Consider the following 15,020-nt stretch of genomic DNA (forward strand, 5'->3'; position numbering starts at 1 on the left):
GGGGCTGCACCTAGGGATTGGGCGTGCCCTCTACCACCCAGGAGCAGGCCTAAGCCAGCAGGTCGTTATCTCCTGAGGGGTCCCAGACTGCGAGAGGGCACAGGCTGGGCTGAGGGACCCCCCCCTTCCCCCCCGAGTGCACAAATTTTTGTGCACCGTGCCTCTAGTATATATATAAAAGGATAAGTGTCCTTCTGACCGGTAGCTATGATGCACACTGACCACCAGGGGGCAAATGCTCAACACAGGCGCTGCCATGATGCTCACTGGCCATTTAAAAATAATCGGCACCACGGACCTAGCACCAACAAACCAACACTCGGCTTCACCCAAGTGGGACACGGGCCCTGCCACCACCCTGGAGCAACCCCCCACCAAATTGCAGCCAATGCTGCCAAGACCCCATGGTGCAAAATGTGGCCCACAGCCCAGCCCAGCCTGAAATGTTCATTGTGGGCGCTGGGTAATGATGCCATGTAGCAACACCCGGCTTCCACTCCCTAGCGACTAGCCTCCTTGGAGTTTCTTCCACACAGGAAAACTACTTGCTTTATAGCCAGGTGCAAAGATTTTACACTTTAACCAAATGTATGTACCAGGCTGACATAGATTGATGGACGTATTGTATAAGTAGTAGTACCATTTTCCTGTACTGTGAAGCCTTTTCCCGTGCCTCATCTCATTTGATCCCTCACTGGAGTAGGTAGATAGGAGACTCAGTAGAATCCTATGTTCATTAGCCGGAAAATGAAGATTAGAAAGCTTAGAAACTTGACCCAACTGAAAAGAAGTAAGAAATGGTGGACCTTGAAAATGACTTCAGGTTTTCTCCCTGCGCAGAATATAGTCAAACACTGCTGCAGTTAAATATTTTACCCTTTGTTCTCCCTGTGTGAGCTACAATAATAATCTGATTTGTGTTGATATTTACTGCTGTGTTGCTGACAATTACCTGAAAGAGAAGTTGGGGTGCTTCACTGGCTGGAAAAAAGTTTAGCTAAATCAGAAAGCATGTTTAATTAAGCAAGTTTATTCTATATCTACAAAAGGCTAAGTTGACTCGCACATGCGCAATACATATAAAACTCTGGCGCCAATAGCAAGCGTGTGTTTCGATCTGTCATTGTCAATTGTGAATTTGGTTAACACTTCTATTACAGAGAAAGGGCAAATAGCGATATTAAAATATTTCTTTTAATTAATTTCCTTTCAATGTGCACGAATCCATGCACCTGGACACTAGATGGATTATAACACAAAGAGTACAATAAGTATTCTTGAGCCTCTAACAAAAAATAAATGAGTATATAAATAAATGAAAAGACAACTCTTTTGAATAATTCTAATTAATAATTATAGAATGAATGCAGAAATTAGAAAACCCACAGTTAAAATAAAACAACAGAATAGTTTTTACAAGCAAGAACTCCCCTTATCTGTCTATAGATAGGCCCTTCTAAAGGAACTTAATTGTCATAAATCCCCTCCCCAGGGCTTTCATTAACCAGGGAAGATTAACTCATTGTAGGATAGGAGACTATAAGTTGACACCATATCCAGACAAACTTTGTCACAAACTACCATACCTGCCAACTATTCTTCTAAAGGTCTATTCATCTTTCCCGAAAATCATTTATTCTCTTAAATTGCCTACATCCTCCCTCCTCTACCTGTATTAAAACAGTTAAAAGGTTTAAAATCTCACCATTTACTTTGTTATTCACTTTTTCCCCTGTGTACTCCTGTGCACACAATATTAAAAATTAATAAATTTGTATAGTTTTTATTAATCTCCCAATTGTCAGTTTATTTCCTAGACTCAGTTATAAAACCTAGAAAAGAAAAGGGAAAGCCTTTCTTCCCTTACACTACACACCCCAATTAAAAGACAAAGATTTACAGAATGGCTCTTAAAAAGAGTTGATTTATGCTATTTACCAGAGGTACACTTTAATATGAGTACATAGACAGGTTAAGATAAAAAATATGGAAAAAGAAGTAACATAAAAGCATTAACTAAACACTCATGTGGCTACATTAATGTCAGACAAAATAGATTTTAAGACAAAGAGTATCAGAGAAAGTGAAATTTCAAAACAACTAAAGGGTCAATGTAACAAGAAGAAATGACAATCCTGAATTTGCAAGTACCTGCTAGCATGGCTTAAAAAATGCTAAGTCAGAGTTGACAAACCTAAGAGGAGTAATTGACAAATTCTTAATCAGTATTGAAAGTTTTAACACACCTCTGTCAGTAACTAATATAACATACAAATAAAAACCAATAAAACTATAAAGGATTTAAACAGTCACCAACCCTATCTAATTTATATTTAGGACATACATCCAACATTCTTTAAGTGTACATGGAATATTTACAAAAGAAAAGGGAAAGAAGGATGAGAAGGAAAAGGGAGAGAGAGAAGATGAGAGAAGGAAGAAGAGGGGAAAAAGGAAAATAAGGAAGGCATACAGAAGTCAGAAGGAGTATGAAAATTTTTAACTTTATCGCTGATAAAAGTAGATTGTAGAATACAGCTTGACCTGTGGTCAGAATCAAACTTCTGAATTATATATCTCCACAATTAAATTTACCCTGTGTTAACCAACAGAGTACATGGGCTATGGTATGCTGACCCCTTGAGGAGAAAAAGCTGCCTCAGCAAGCTTATAGTAGGAAGTAATGAAGAATATTGGATACTGTGGAAAGACTGTTCCATGAGAAAAGAAGAATCTGAGCCTATGTGTGTAGGCCAATCCCTTTCCTTAATTTCAAATTATTAGGTGAAGTGTGGTACCTACTTTCTGAAGTTTACAACAGTGCAAGTTCCTAGTTTAGGGAAACAGATAGAAACTCATGGAAAACAAAAGGGTGTTTACTACTAACTACAAGGAAGAGTCTTGATAAGATCTCATTTCAAACATCAGAGATTTTCAGCTTCTCCACAGATTCAAAGAAGTAATCATTACAGCCAAGAGAGATTCCACTAAAGTCTTACAAGGCTGTAATGTTGGATTAAGAAGCACAAACACCAAATTCCCTTTAATCATCTACAATAATAAAAGGGTAATATGCTAATTAGACTGGACAAGGCGAGGGTGGAGGGAAGCCAGCCAGGTCCTGGGTGCCTGCTGGTGGCTAGAGGGAAGCCAGTGCCAGCAGCCAGGGAAAGGAAGGCCTACTCTTGCACGAATTTCGTGCATCGGACCTCTAGTAAATCTATAAAAGGATTCCACCAACTCAGGAGCAGAGCAAACAGGTCAAGTGTGATCCACAAATCTGATGCTATGTCAACAAAAAACTTTGGGCCTGATAAACATCTTTCCCCTCTTGCCCAGCTGGAGTGGCTCATTTGGTTGAGTGTAGTCCTGTGCACCAAAGGGTTGCTAGTTGAATTCCTAGTCACAGCACATGCCTCAGTTGCAGGTTGAGTCACTGATTGGGGAACCTATGGAAGGCACCTATCCATGTTTCTCTCTCACATCAATGCATCTCTCTCTCTCTCTCTCTCTCTCTCTCTCTCTCTCTCTTCCTCTCTCTGAAATCAATGAGAATATATTTTTTAAAAAACATATCTGGAAAACTTTCTGTGTGTGTGTGTGTGTGTGTGATTGTCTCTCTTTTTCTCCCTCCCTCCTTTCCTTTCTCTAAGCATGTCCTTGAGCGAGGGTTTACAAAAAGTTTTAATCTTTCCCCTCTCAAAGTGAAGTATTTATATAAAAAACAAACCATGAGATGGAGTCAAGAGTAAAGAGCAGAATTATGAAAATGCTTTCCCATAAAATAAGAAGAAACTGAAAGAAATGTCAGCTTACTCTCTCTCCTTCAGTAAGATGCAAAAGACACACTGTCCGTGAGACAGGAACAGAAAAGCATCTATAGAAATAAAACCTTTATTTAAAAGAGTGTAAATAGTCATTACTTTTATAGTGATTTTTAAACTCAATTCTCTCGACAGCTGTATGAAGTAGATTTGCAGATGTAGAAACTGAGGAACAGGTTTAGGTAACTTGCCCCAGATTGCACAAAGTGAATTGGCAGAACTGGGATTGAAAACCAGAGATTCTGGCTCCAGAGGCCACATGCTTAACACTAGCGCACTTTTTGCATCAGGAAATGCCAGTGCAGATTGAGTTTATTTCAGAGGTGACACTCATAAAAGAGGATTTCCAAGAAACTAAAATGTCCAAAGCAAAATTAAAATCCTCATTAGAGTTAGATTAGAACTGAAACTCCAGAAAATTAGGGAAGAACTAATACTCTCTCACTTCTGTCCAGTGGTTGCTAAATGCCAAACATTGTCCTGTATGCATTCCTTCATTAATTTATAAAACCCTCCCAATAGCACAAGGTAGATATTACTATTCTCCTCATTTTACAGTTGATGAATCAAAGCAATGGAGAGGATAAGTGACTTGCCAGAGACCACACAGCTAATAAATGAGAAAACTTGAAGCAAAGCAGATTCATATAGGGTTTCCTAAAAAAAATGTATACGCATTTTAACAGCTGATAGCTATTAAGTGAAAGTGAAATGTATTTTAATAAACACTGCCTTTATAATTAAAATATGTGTATACATTTTGGGGGACTCCCTCTATATCCTAGGTCTAAGTGTATGCTCACTATGTTACACAACTCAATTGAAATATAAGTATTATTGAATTTCTGAAATTGGCAGACAAGAATTCCTCTTATTTTGTGATTGTGAATTTACTTAATTTTCTCAAAGTATTATTTTGTATTTCAATTATATTCTTACCTTTTTATATCATTTTGGCCTATTACTATAAATCTTGGTCTCAGAGAAAACATATATTTACAGAAGAATATAATTACAAATGGAATATTCTTTAAAATCAAACTATTCTACCTGTTTTCATGAGTGGAGAGGAGACTCACAGTTGTAACACCAGTTTCCCACCATGTAAACATTTAATGTTATTGAACACAGTTTAAACAAGATAGCGAATCTCTCGTTTTTGGTCCAAGAACTATTTATCGTCTTGTGTTTTTGTCAGAAATTTTTACCTGCTTTGTAACATAATGATTTATTAAATGAATAATTCACAACCAAATTCCCATTTAGCAGCAGACCAAAGTTTTAGTGAGTGTACTGGCATACTGCTAAAGGTATTTTCCATCCAAATATCCAAGTCATTATCGGGTCCACAGGATTTGCTCAGGTTTTTTGTTGTTGTTTTGGGGGAGAAGGGGCATTATTTTATTTTTATTTTGAGACTATGATTATTGGAAAATTAAAAAAAAATTGAGGCAGTCTCATGGAGGCAGCTGGCATGAGGCTGGGGAGCACTGAGCCTCACCTTGTGCCCTGCGTAGCCAAGACTAGTGAACAATACAGTCAGGATGGCTAACAGTGATCCCAAGAAGCCACAGGGCAAGATGTCTGCTTATGCCTTCTTTGTGCAGACATGCAGAGAGGAACATAAGAAGAAAAACCCAGAAGTTCCAGTCAATTTTGCAGAATTTTCTAAGAAGTGTTCTGAGAGGTGGAAGACAATGTCGGCAAAAGAGAAATCTAAATTTGATGAGATGGCAAAGGCAGATAAAGTACACTATGATCGGGAAATGAAGGATTATGGACCAGCTAAGGGAGGCAAGAAGAAGAAGGAACCAAATGTCCCCAAAAGGCCAATGTCTGGATTTTTCCTTTTCTGCTCAGAATTCCGCCCCAAGATCAAATCCACAAACCCTGGAATTTCTATTGAGATGTGGCAAAGAAGCTGGACGAGATGTGGAATAACTTAAGTGACACTGAAAAGCAGCCTTACAACAATAAGGCTGCAAAACCGAAGGAGAAGTATGAGAAGGATCTCACCAACTATAAGTCTAAAGTCACGTTTGATGGCGCAAAGGGTCTTGCTAAAGTTGCCCAGAAAAAGGTGGAAGAAGATGAAGAGGAGGAGGAGGAACAAATGGAGGAGGAGGAGAAGGAATAAAACAGCTGTTTATCTGTCTCCTTGTGAATGAATACCTTAGTGTAGGAGCGCCCTAATTGACACAGCTCTTATTTGAGAGGTGTCTGTTGCCCTCAGTAGGATTAATTACACAATTGGATCATGATCATATATATGTAGTCTCTCAAAGTGCTCCAGAAATTGTCCGTGGTTTGCATGAAGTGGCCATGGGTGTCCGGAGCACCCAGAAACTATATCAAAGTTGTATATATTTCCAAACATTTTTAAAATGAAAAGGCTCTTGTGTTCTCCTCAATCTGTGTCCTTTGCTGTTGGTGAGACAAGGCATTTAAAGATGTTTCTGGCATTTTCTTTCCTTTTTTTTTTAACCTGTAAGGTGGTGTTACCTATTTGGTTATTGGCTAGAAATCCTGAGTTCTCAACTGCACATATCTATAGTTTGTAAAAAGAACAAACAACCAAGACAAGCTCTCGATGCTATTTGCTTAGCGTTGAGGCTTAGGTAAGATGCCTTTTGGAGGGGCCGCAGCTCAGGGAGTGCACTGTGAGGCTGGACAATGCAGTGAGCATCCATTTAACTTCAAGTTGTCTTGTTTTTGTCTATAGTGACATAGCATCCTGCCATTCTTAGCTGTGGAAAAAGGGGGTCAGCTGGCATGAAAGTGTTTGGATCTTTTTTAGTTAGTGCGGTAGTTTTAAAAAATACTGTACAACTCTTCATTGTCAACAAAGTGAAGAGTCACTGCATCAATAAAACTTCAAGAACTTTCTGTACTAAACACAATTTGCAATGTTTTGTTATTTTTTGTATGCTTGGAATGTTGAAATGTTTTTGAAGTTAAATAAAAACAGTATTACATTTTTTTAATTTCTAATTTATAGACAAGTAGATCATTTTAAATGGAGATTCCCTCAGATAGAGATTGTTCTGATATGAAAAATTGCAGACATATATCATGGGATAATCAGTCTCAGCAGATGGGTCCAGATACATTCTAGAGTATTCCAGGCAAAGCCATTTTTGAAAACAAGAAGCCCTTAGTCAAAGATACTTTCCTAAAGAATTTACGTTTAATCTTATATTGGTTATTATTTCAGAAAATCACATTTTATCAAAGTATTATGAAAAATTGACATTTGTTACATGTTCGTTTGTGAATAAAAAGAATTTCAAAACCAAAAATTTTCAGAAAGCAGTAAATGAAAACAAGAAAATTTTTTATGCTTCAGGCATTTGTCTAAAGACTTTTCTAATATTCATCTCTTTTATTTAGCAAAACCTTCCTAGATATTAGAAATAGTACATCTTTTATTCCAAATGACACTGAATGAAATTAATTTGCTTAAATTAATACAAATAGATAACAAAACACAATTGTTCTTTTTAACTATTCAAGAATCAACTACATGTTTACTACCTCACTCAGAATGGTTCCTGTTTAGCTCTATTCCTGGCATACAGAATATTAGAATGAATCCCAAATATCATATTGGTCTCTCAGAAACCAAAGGAGACAGGTGATCACAGGAATCATATGTAGTTTTGTCCTTAATAAATTTCACCTTTTGTTAAGAATTCCATTCCCTTTTCAGGAAGGGGATGATATTTTACTTAAAATTAAATGTTATAATATTCTGAAGTACTCCTACAACTTGTCTTGGAATAATTAATTATTCACATAAGGAATTTCTTCCAACCCATATCCTATTGTTTGCCACTTGAAGATTTTGTGGTCACATGTAACATGAACTTCTTCAATGGTCACAGGAATGACAGCACAACACACAATAGAGAGGAGTATTTCATGTTTCCTCAGACATCATATCAATTTCCAATTATGAATAAATGTTATTCATTCTTCACATTCCTGTCAAGGTTCAGTTTATGCTTTAGCCCTGTGAAATTCTTGAATAAAAATTTTGTTGCTGTTTTCTCTTGCACTGGGTTTTCTTTCCACTAAAGCCATTAACAGGAGGCAAGCCACTGAATGGCTTTGTAAGTAGCTTTTTTGAATAACCTCCCTGGGGATATTACAGAGATAGAGAAACTTTAATAGCATTTTGTTTTCCTTAGCACATCCCCAGATTTTAATGTGCCTGAATTTAATGCACTAGAAACAAGCATATGTTGTCTTACCTAAAATCTCTTCTCATGTCTAAAAAAAATCTACCACAAAAATACTAGTTGCGCCCTAGCCTACTTGGCTCAGTGGATAGAGCATTGGCCTGTGGACTAAAGGTTCCCAGGTTCGATTCTGGTCAAGGGCATGTGCCAAGGTTGCAGTGTGGGGCGTGTAGGAGGGGCAACTGATCGATTCTCTCTCATGATTGATGTTTCAATTTCTTCTCCTTCTCCCTTCCTTTCTGAAATTTATATATATATACTAGTTGCTTAATATATTTATATATGGAGAAAAACTAAAATAATGAATAAAGAACACAATCACAGCATAATCTGCAAAAGCAGGAGGCTATTGCTCCTTTATGGCAAATAACATGTCATGGATATTTTTGAACATTTATTCTTTTTCCCCTTAGTTTGTCTTTGCAGATCAGATTCTACCATCATGCACAGTATATTCAATATGAGATATAATATTACTGAGTTTACCTTCTCTTAAATGCTAATGCTTTAGCCAAATACTATAATAATCATACTCTATTTATTAAAATAAATCACTCAGAGAAAAGTTCATTTAAAGCATTTCATAATCTAAAATTTGAGTAACAATAATTATGAATAGTCAGTAATAACAAATCTTACTGCAAACAATCCTATATAATAAAAGGCTAATATGCAAATTGACCAAATGGCAGAACGACTGTCACTATGATGCGCACTGACCACCAGGGGGCAGACGCTCAATGCAGGAGCTGCCCCCTGGTGTTCAGTGCACTTCCACAGGGGGAGCACTGCTCAGCCAGAAGCCAGGCTCACGGTTGGCGAGTGTAGCAGCGGTGGCAGGAGCCTCTCCCGCCTCAGCTGCAGGCAGGTGGTAAGGGCAAGAGGTCCCGGACTGCGAGAGCCCCAGACTGCGAGGGATGTCTGATTGCCGGCTTAGGCACTATTCCCGGGGGGAGCAGGCCTCAGCCAGCAGGTGGACATACCCCAAGGGGTCCCAGATTGCAAGAGGGCGCAGACCCGGCTGAGGGATCCCCCCAGTGCACGAATGTCGTGCACCAGGCCTCTAGTGTTACAATATTTTCTCTACCAAATCTATTCACTACATCAGTGCTTAGGTAAATTATACATTCTCTGAAAGTTTTTGTAATACAGGTTTTTTTAAAAAAACTAAAGTTCAAATTATTTTCTTTTCAGTGCAGCTAAACTTTAAGTGAATTCTCAAAATGAAGTGATATTTGGGCACAGATACAAATCAGCACACATACATAGCGTCTTTAATTTGCTATGACATTTGGTATTAGAAAAAGTATATTGAGCTTTTAAGGAAAATGACTTGCTATTATTTTTAATTTTATGTATTTTTTGCAGCAGAAATTTACTTAAAGTTTCTGCTTTTGAACATTCTGCTCTTGAATTCCAGCTATATAGTACGTACTATGTCCAATACTTTTAAAGGATAGAAAATACAACAATACATAATCCTCTTCTCAAGTAACTCACAATCTTTTGAGGATGGCAATATAACCTCATACAATGGAAGATAGATTCGATGTACTATATTGTGGGAACCATATAATCGTTTCATGTAAGATAGCAGACTGAGAAAGTATAAGCTCTTGTTGTCCTCCATTTTCAACTGAAATAAAAATAGTGTTATATTCTTACAGTGGAATAATACACAGCAATTAAAAAGAAAACAGAAAGGATGGGTCTTAAAGGCATTATTTTGAGTGAAAAAAAAAGCCAGTTACAAAATATTATGTAATCTATTATTTCATTATGCAAAGTTCAAAAGGAGAAAAAACTGGTCTATAGGAATAGCAGTCAGAATATAGGTTACCTCTTAGTGGGAGGAGGGCAATAATTGACTAGGAAGTAGCACAAGAGAATATGTTAGGGTAGTGGAGTTATATAGGTGTTTGCATATGTAAAAATTCATTGAGGTATAAGTTTATGACTGGTGTATTTACACCTAGTACACTTTATCCTTTATAATATGTGTGTTATGCCTCAATTGAAGAGACAACAGTAAAATATTACACAATATAATTCTAGTTTAATTTCATTATGACCTAAGAATATATTTCTTAGGCCATACTATGTTTTCTTACAAATTGAAGTCAAGACCCTCCACTAGCAAAAAGATTGACTTGCTTTATTGTAACACTTTATTGGGTAAATATTTGGAAGTAAAGCCACAATATCTTTGAGGTACACCTGTACATTTTTTTAAATTTGTTGAGGTTTGATTTATGGCCAAAACTTTAGTGAAGCAACTTCTAATATAAGCATTAGATTTCTTCAGAACTCCCCACACACACACACTTATAATTCTTCTAATATATCATATCCACTTTAGGAGTTTGCTTTGTTGTGCTATATTCTTCCTAGTCGAGTGTCTCTTTGAAACAACTCAGGCAATTTTTGAGTCAAACTGCAAAAGAACTTCCCATATTTCCCTATTCAAGTTCTGAAAACTTCTGCAAATTGCATGTGTGCTGCTTACAGATACTTCATCTGAGCAGATGGATCACAAACATCTAGTGAAAATATCTTCCACCACCCTTATTTCTTGTTTCTGCTAAAGGCCCCTCAAATTCAGATTTGTTTCTGGTGTCGTTGTGGATTAGGCCAGTAGGATTAATAAATAAATAGAATTTCACTAAAACCTAGATAGTCTTGCTAGTCTCTAAGCTTCTTGCCTTAATATTATCAGTGTATGGTAGGGCTAATTATTTCTCACAGTAAGACTACCTCTGGTTGCTCCAGTTCAAATAATTCTTAGGACTCTCACAGGTTAGGTTAGACCTTAAATTTTAGCTGGATTTATCAGCCAATCTCTGTTTTTCATCTGGTGACGCTGATCCTTAATTCATCCTGACCTTTCTCTAAAGAGGTGATTATCATAATATTATCACTGTAGCACACTGGCTGTTAGTGATTTTTTAATTTCAGTATCTAGTCACCCTAAGAAGACCACTTCAATAGGCCACTTCCTACAAACTGTTGCAAAATGCTAAGAGTCTTTGATTTGATACTACATTGGATGTTTCAGTTTTAAGGACTTGTTTTCTTTGAACTCTTAGAAATTTACCTTGACTATTTTTATTTTCTCTCTCTCTCTCTCTCAAAAACTATTATCAGGATGTTTGTTCCTCTTTTATTCTCCATGTTTATCTGCTGTTCTATCATATTTGTTTCCTTCTAGGAAATTATAATCGATTAATACACTGTTTAGCTGTATCCATTATTGTAGGCAATCCATCTATTATTCTCTTATTTCAACTAAATTTTTCACACCTACTATTTCCACTTCATTATTTTTATCACATCTTGTTCCATATTGATATCTTCCCACCCTGTTTGCATATTTATTAAGATTATTTCAAATGTTGACTGGTATGTTGACTAATTTGTAATTTTTAATTTGAAGATGTTATATTCCTATATTTTTCAATTTAAATAAATTATATCTTATTATTTTAGCTATTAGTATTATCATCATCACTATTTTGCTTATCTTTAATAGGATAGGTTACCTATTAATATGAATGAGGGAAGGGCAGAAGAAAGAGCCTTGATGCGTACCCTGAGGTCAAGTGTAGATGAAGGAATGGGCATTCCGGTGAAGAGCCCAGCTTACTACAGCCAGAATTAATCACTCCCATTTGGTTTCTCTATGTCAAGCAGCTTTCCAGGTCAATGACCCACCTTCAAACACCAAGGAAAAGGTATCTCTCTAGATAGTCACCCATCAGCCCTGGAAGTCTGGAGGGAAATGGCTGAAAGAAAGTCAAGGCTGGTCAATGGCTCCCACTCTTCCTCAATTCTCCACCCTATTGACGTATTGTCCTGTCTTGATTTTACCCCGAGGAAATGCCCAGCCGGGTGTGTGCCATTTGAGGTCCTGGTCTTCAGACGTTTGGATGGCCATTGCCAATTTCTACAACAAGAGGGAAGACAAGGGAGAAGCAAATATACTATTTAAACTGCTCTTTTCTAATTTATGTTGGAATAGCTGAGCCAGAAGCCCCTTGCTGCAGGCTACAATCATTTACCTGCCTTGCCACACATCACTTCAAAGGAGCCTTCTTTATTCCTAGGAATCCCTCATATTTTTATGAGGCCATATTGTGTTTTCCTCAACAGTTTCCCTAGGGTTGATTTGCTGGAGGGAGGCAACAGCTTGTGCTAATTTGCAATCTTGGCATAAATTGGAAACTCCTAAAGTCAGGTTTATGAGCAGAAAACAAAAGACAAGATTGCTGCAGTAGGATCAAAGTAGGCTATAGAATAGTCTTCTGAGATGTATAAGATCAGAATTCTGAAAGGAATCTCAAACATCTTCCAATCCTTCACTTAACTGCCCTGCTGGCACACGTTTCAGCTGTTAATTCATTTAACAGTATGCTCTCAAGTGAATGGCCAACCAAGCAAGTTTAAAGTGTAGAAAAACTGGAAGGAAAGTTTTTATTGAAACTTGTTTTAAAATTATAAGTTACATCAAAGAGTGTAAAACAAACATTTCAGTACAGGTAAATTTAAAACTAGAGGTAGAATGTGAAGTTCTAACATAGGTATCTAAATCCCTACTTTGAGCTGCGACATGTATTTGAAGAAACCTCTCTCGAGCTCTTCAAATATAATTTATGTTGTATTGCTTGAATTCACGGTTCTGAAAAACCATCATATAATGTGACAAGCAAAAAATCTGAGATGTTCTAAATTAAATTAGAGCGTCCTGGGGGTGAGAGAAAGAGACACAACAGTTAGCTTGTTAATAGCTGTCAACCAGCTTTGACTAAAGACTGCTCACATGCCTGTATATCTGTTAGAATTTAGGGTTAATTTCCAGCTGGCTATTTCTGCAATTATCCAAAAGAGAGAAAAGCCAGGGGTCATAGAACCCCAGGAACCTCCACTTTTTGCTTACACATGAACTTTCCAATCTGCTGCCTACAGCTAATCCACAATCCTCTGGAGAGCAGCACTTCTTCCTAGTGGACTCTACTGAGTCTGACCCAGAACTGGCCCCACTTCACCTTGTTTTATCCCCTTCTTCCCTTCAGTTTGGCCTGTTTAGTAGAGGTAGGGTTCTGTTCCTCCCTCCTTGTGCACAAATCAAAGTTAAATACATAGATTTACTGTTCCCAACCTTTTTGTTTTCATTAACACTCTATTTCAGAGGAGTTGTGGGGGTGAATCTTTTTCTTTTTTCTAGCAGCATAAGTTCTCTTGCTGGGGTCCTGTAAATTATAATGACAAAAGATTAATAAGAGAAAGACAAGCAGAAGTGTATTAACATGTGCATGTATACAGTTAGTGACAAGTAACTTAAATGGGTGGGTAGAACTTGGGCTTATATAAGTATCTTAACAAAAGCACAATAAATTTTTAAAGAAGTAACAAGACTAAAAAAAGAGTTTGATCTTCTAGGGCAGTTGTGGGAATGCAAATACTATATGAGAAACCAATAGTAGATAAAGGCTTCTGGTGGCTTCTCTAGGCTGATAAGGGTCTAGAGTTGTCTCTGGAAAAGAGCAGAGGAGGACGACTTTACAAATGTATGTCCTGCTTTTAGTCACACAGAGGGAGGCAGAGAGCTTCTCTTATATCTGCTTCTCCTCAATGGCCTTAAGCTCAAAATAATCCTTAGGCCAAGTTGCATAGTTGGGGTGGAGAGGGGTGGTCATATTCTGCTGTCTCTCACTATGATAGGCATCATCTCTTAATAACCCATGATAATAAATGCTCTTTGTGTCATCCTGAACTATAATTCAACTGTCAGTTTATTGCAAAAAAGAAAAGAGGTGAGGAAGGTAAACTATATTGTAAAATTTAAAATAATGTCCTAAAAAACTGCTTTTGTGTTTTGATTCATAGTCTTCATTATTCCTTTTTCTTTCATTGGTGAATGACTATTCAAATAGAGTTACCAGTGGGTTAAAAGTGCTAATCAACCTGGCATTTACTGCTTCTCGTTTCAAACTGATTTAATGGTGTTGAACTCATTTTACTACATTTAATTATTTAACTGCAGGTTTTCATTCTATAGATAAAAAAGGTCAAATGCTAAATTTGAGTACTTAGAGCAGTAATTGAAGTCATTATATCAAGAAGGGATTTAATGATTGTTGATGACATAGTATTTACATGGCAATGTTGACTTCTTCAAGATCAATTCACTCATGCACTATTGTATTGCCATAGGAGAGTTCTAGACCTGAATATTATGCCGGTGGAGTGAAAACTTTGAATCCTGATCAATTTAAAACCCTTCATTTGAATATCTGTTATTACTCATGTATACTTGCTGCCATAGTAGTAATTAACTAAGCTTTATACTGAGTTTTGATCTTTTTTCTTTAATCAAAATATATTCGTTTTATGGTTATATGATGCAAAATATAAATTATGTCTATTGACAGCTAATTTCACAAGTAGACTGTTTTTTAAAACTTTGTAGTATAGAGTATAGAAAATATGTCTTGCAGAAGAGCAGCCAATAAAGCTGCCTTAAGCATAAACATGAAGAAAAGGCTTATGTACTATTTATTTTAGGGATATTAGTTGTTGTATGCTAGTAAAAATCTATAGAGTTTATTTTCTTTGTGTGACAGGTTACATTAACTGATTTTCTCTAGGGAAGGTAGGATATGAGCAAAGTCTAGAAAGATTATTTTAGGTTTAAATAAGACTTCTTTGGATCATGATTAGAACACTAAACTACCTATATTTCTTCTGATTTTGAACCAAAGAAAATAATTTGTCTTGTATAAGCATACAGTTAAGCATGCAAATTGTAAGAATAAATTACTAGCGAAAATTAAATCTGAGCCCATGAATTTGTAAATTCATGTTGTGTGTAGATCACACAATTTCATTGCTGGAAGTGAATATAGAACCTAATTAACTAATTGCTTAATTTTAAAGATGTGGAAAATGACAAAAGCAT

General features: G+C 36.7%; 1 pseudogene; it reads left to right on the top strand.

The window, feature by feature from the left end:
- Positions 1 to 5,326: 5,326 nt before the first annotated feature.
- Positions 5,327 to 5,961, top strand: LOC102249011 (annotated as a pseudogene).
- The last annotated feature ends 9,059 nt before the right edge of the window (positions 5,962 to 15,020 follow it).

Source organism: Myotis brandtii, unplaced genomic scaffold (genome assembly GCF_000412655.1).
Source record: "Myotis brandtii unplaced genomic scaffold, ASM41265v1 scaffold185, whole genome shotgun sequence".
Taxonomy (NCBI): domain Eukaryota; kingdom Metazoa; phylum Chordata; class Mammalia; order Chiroptera; family Vespertilionidae; genus Myotis; species Myotis brandtii.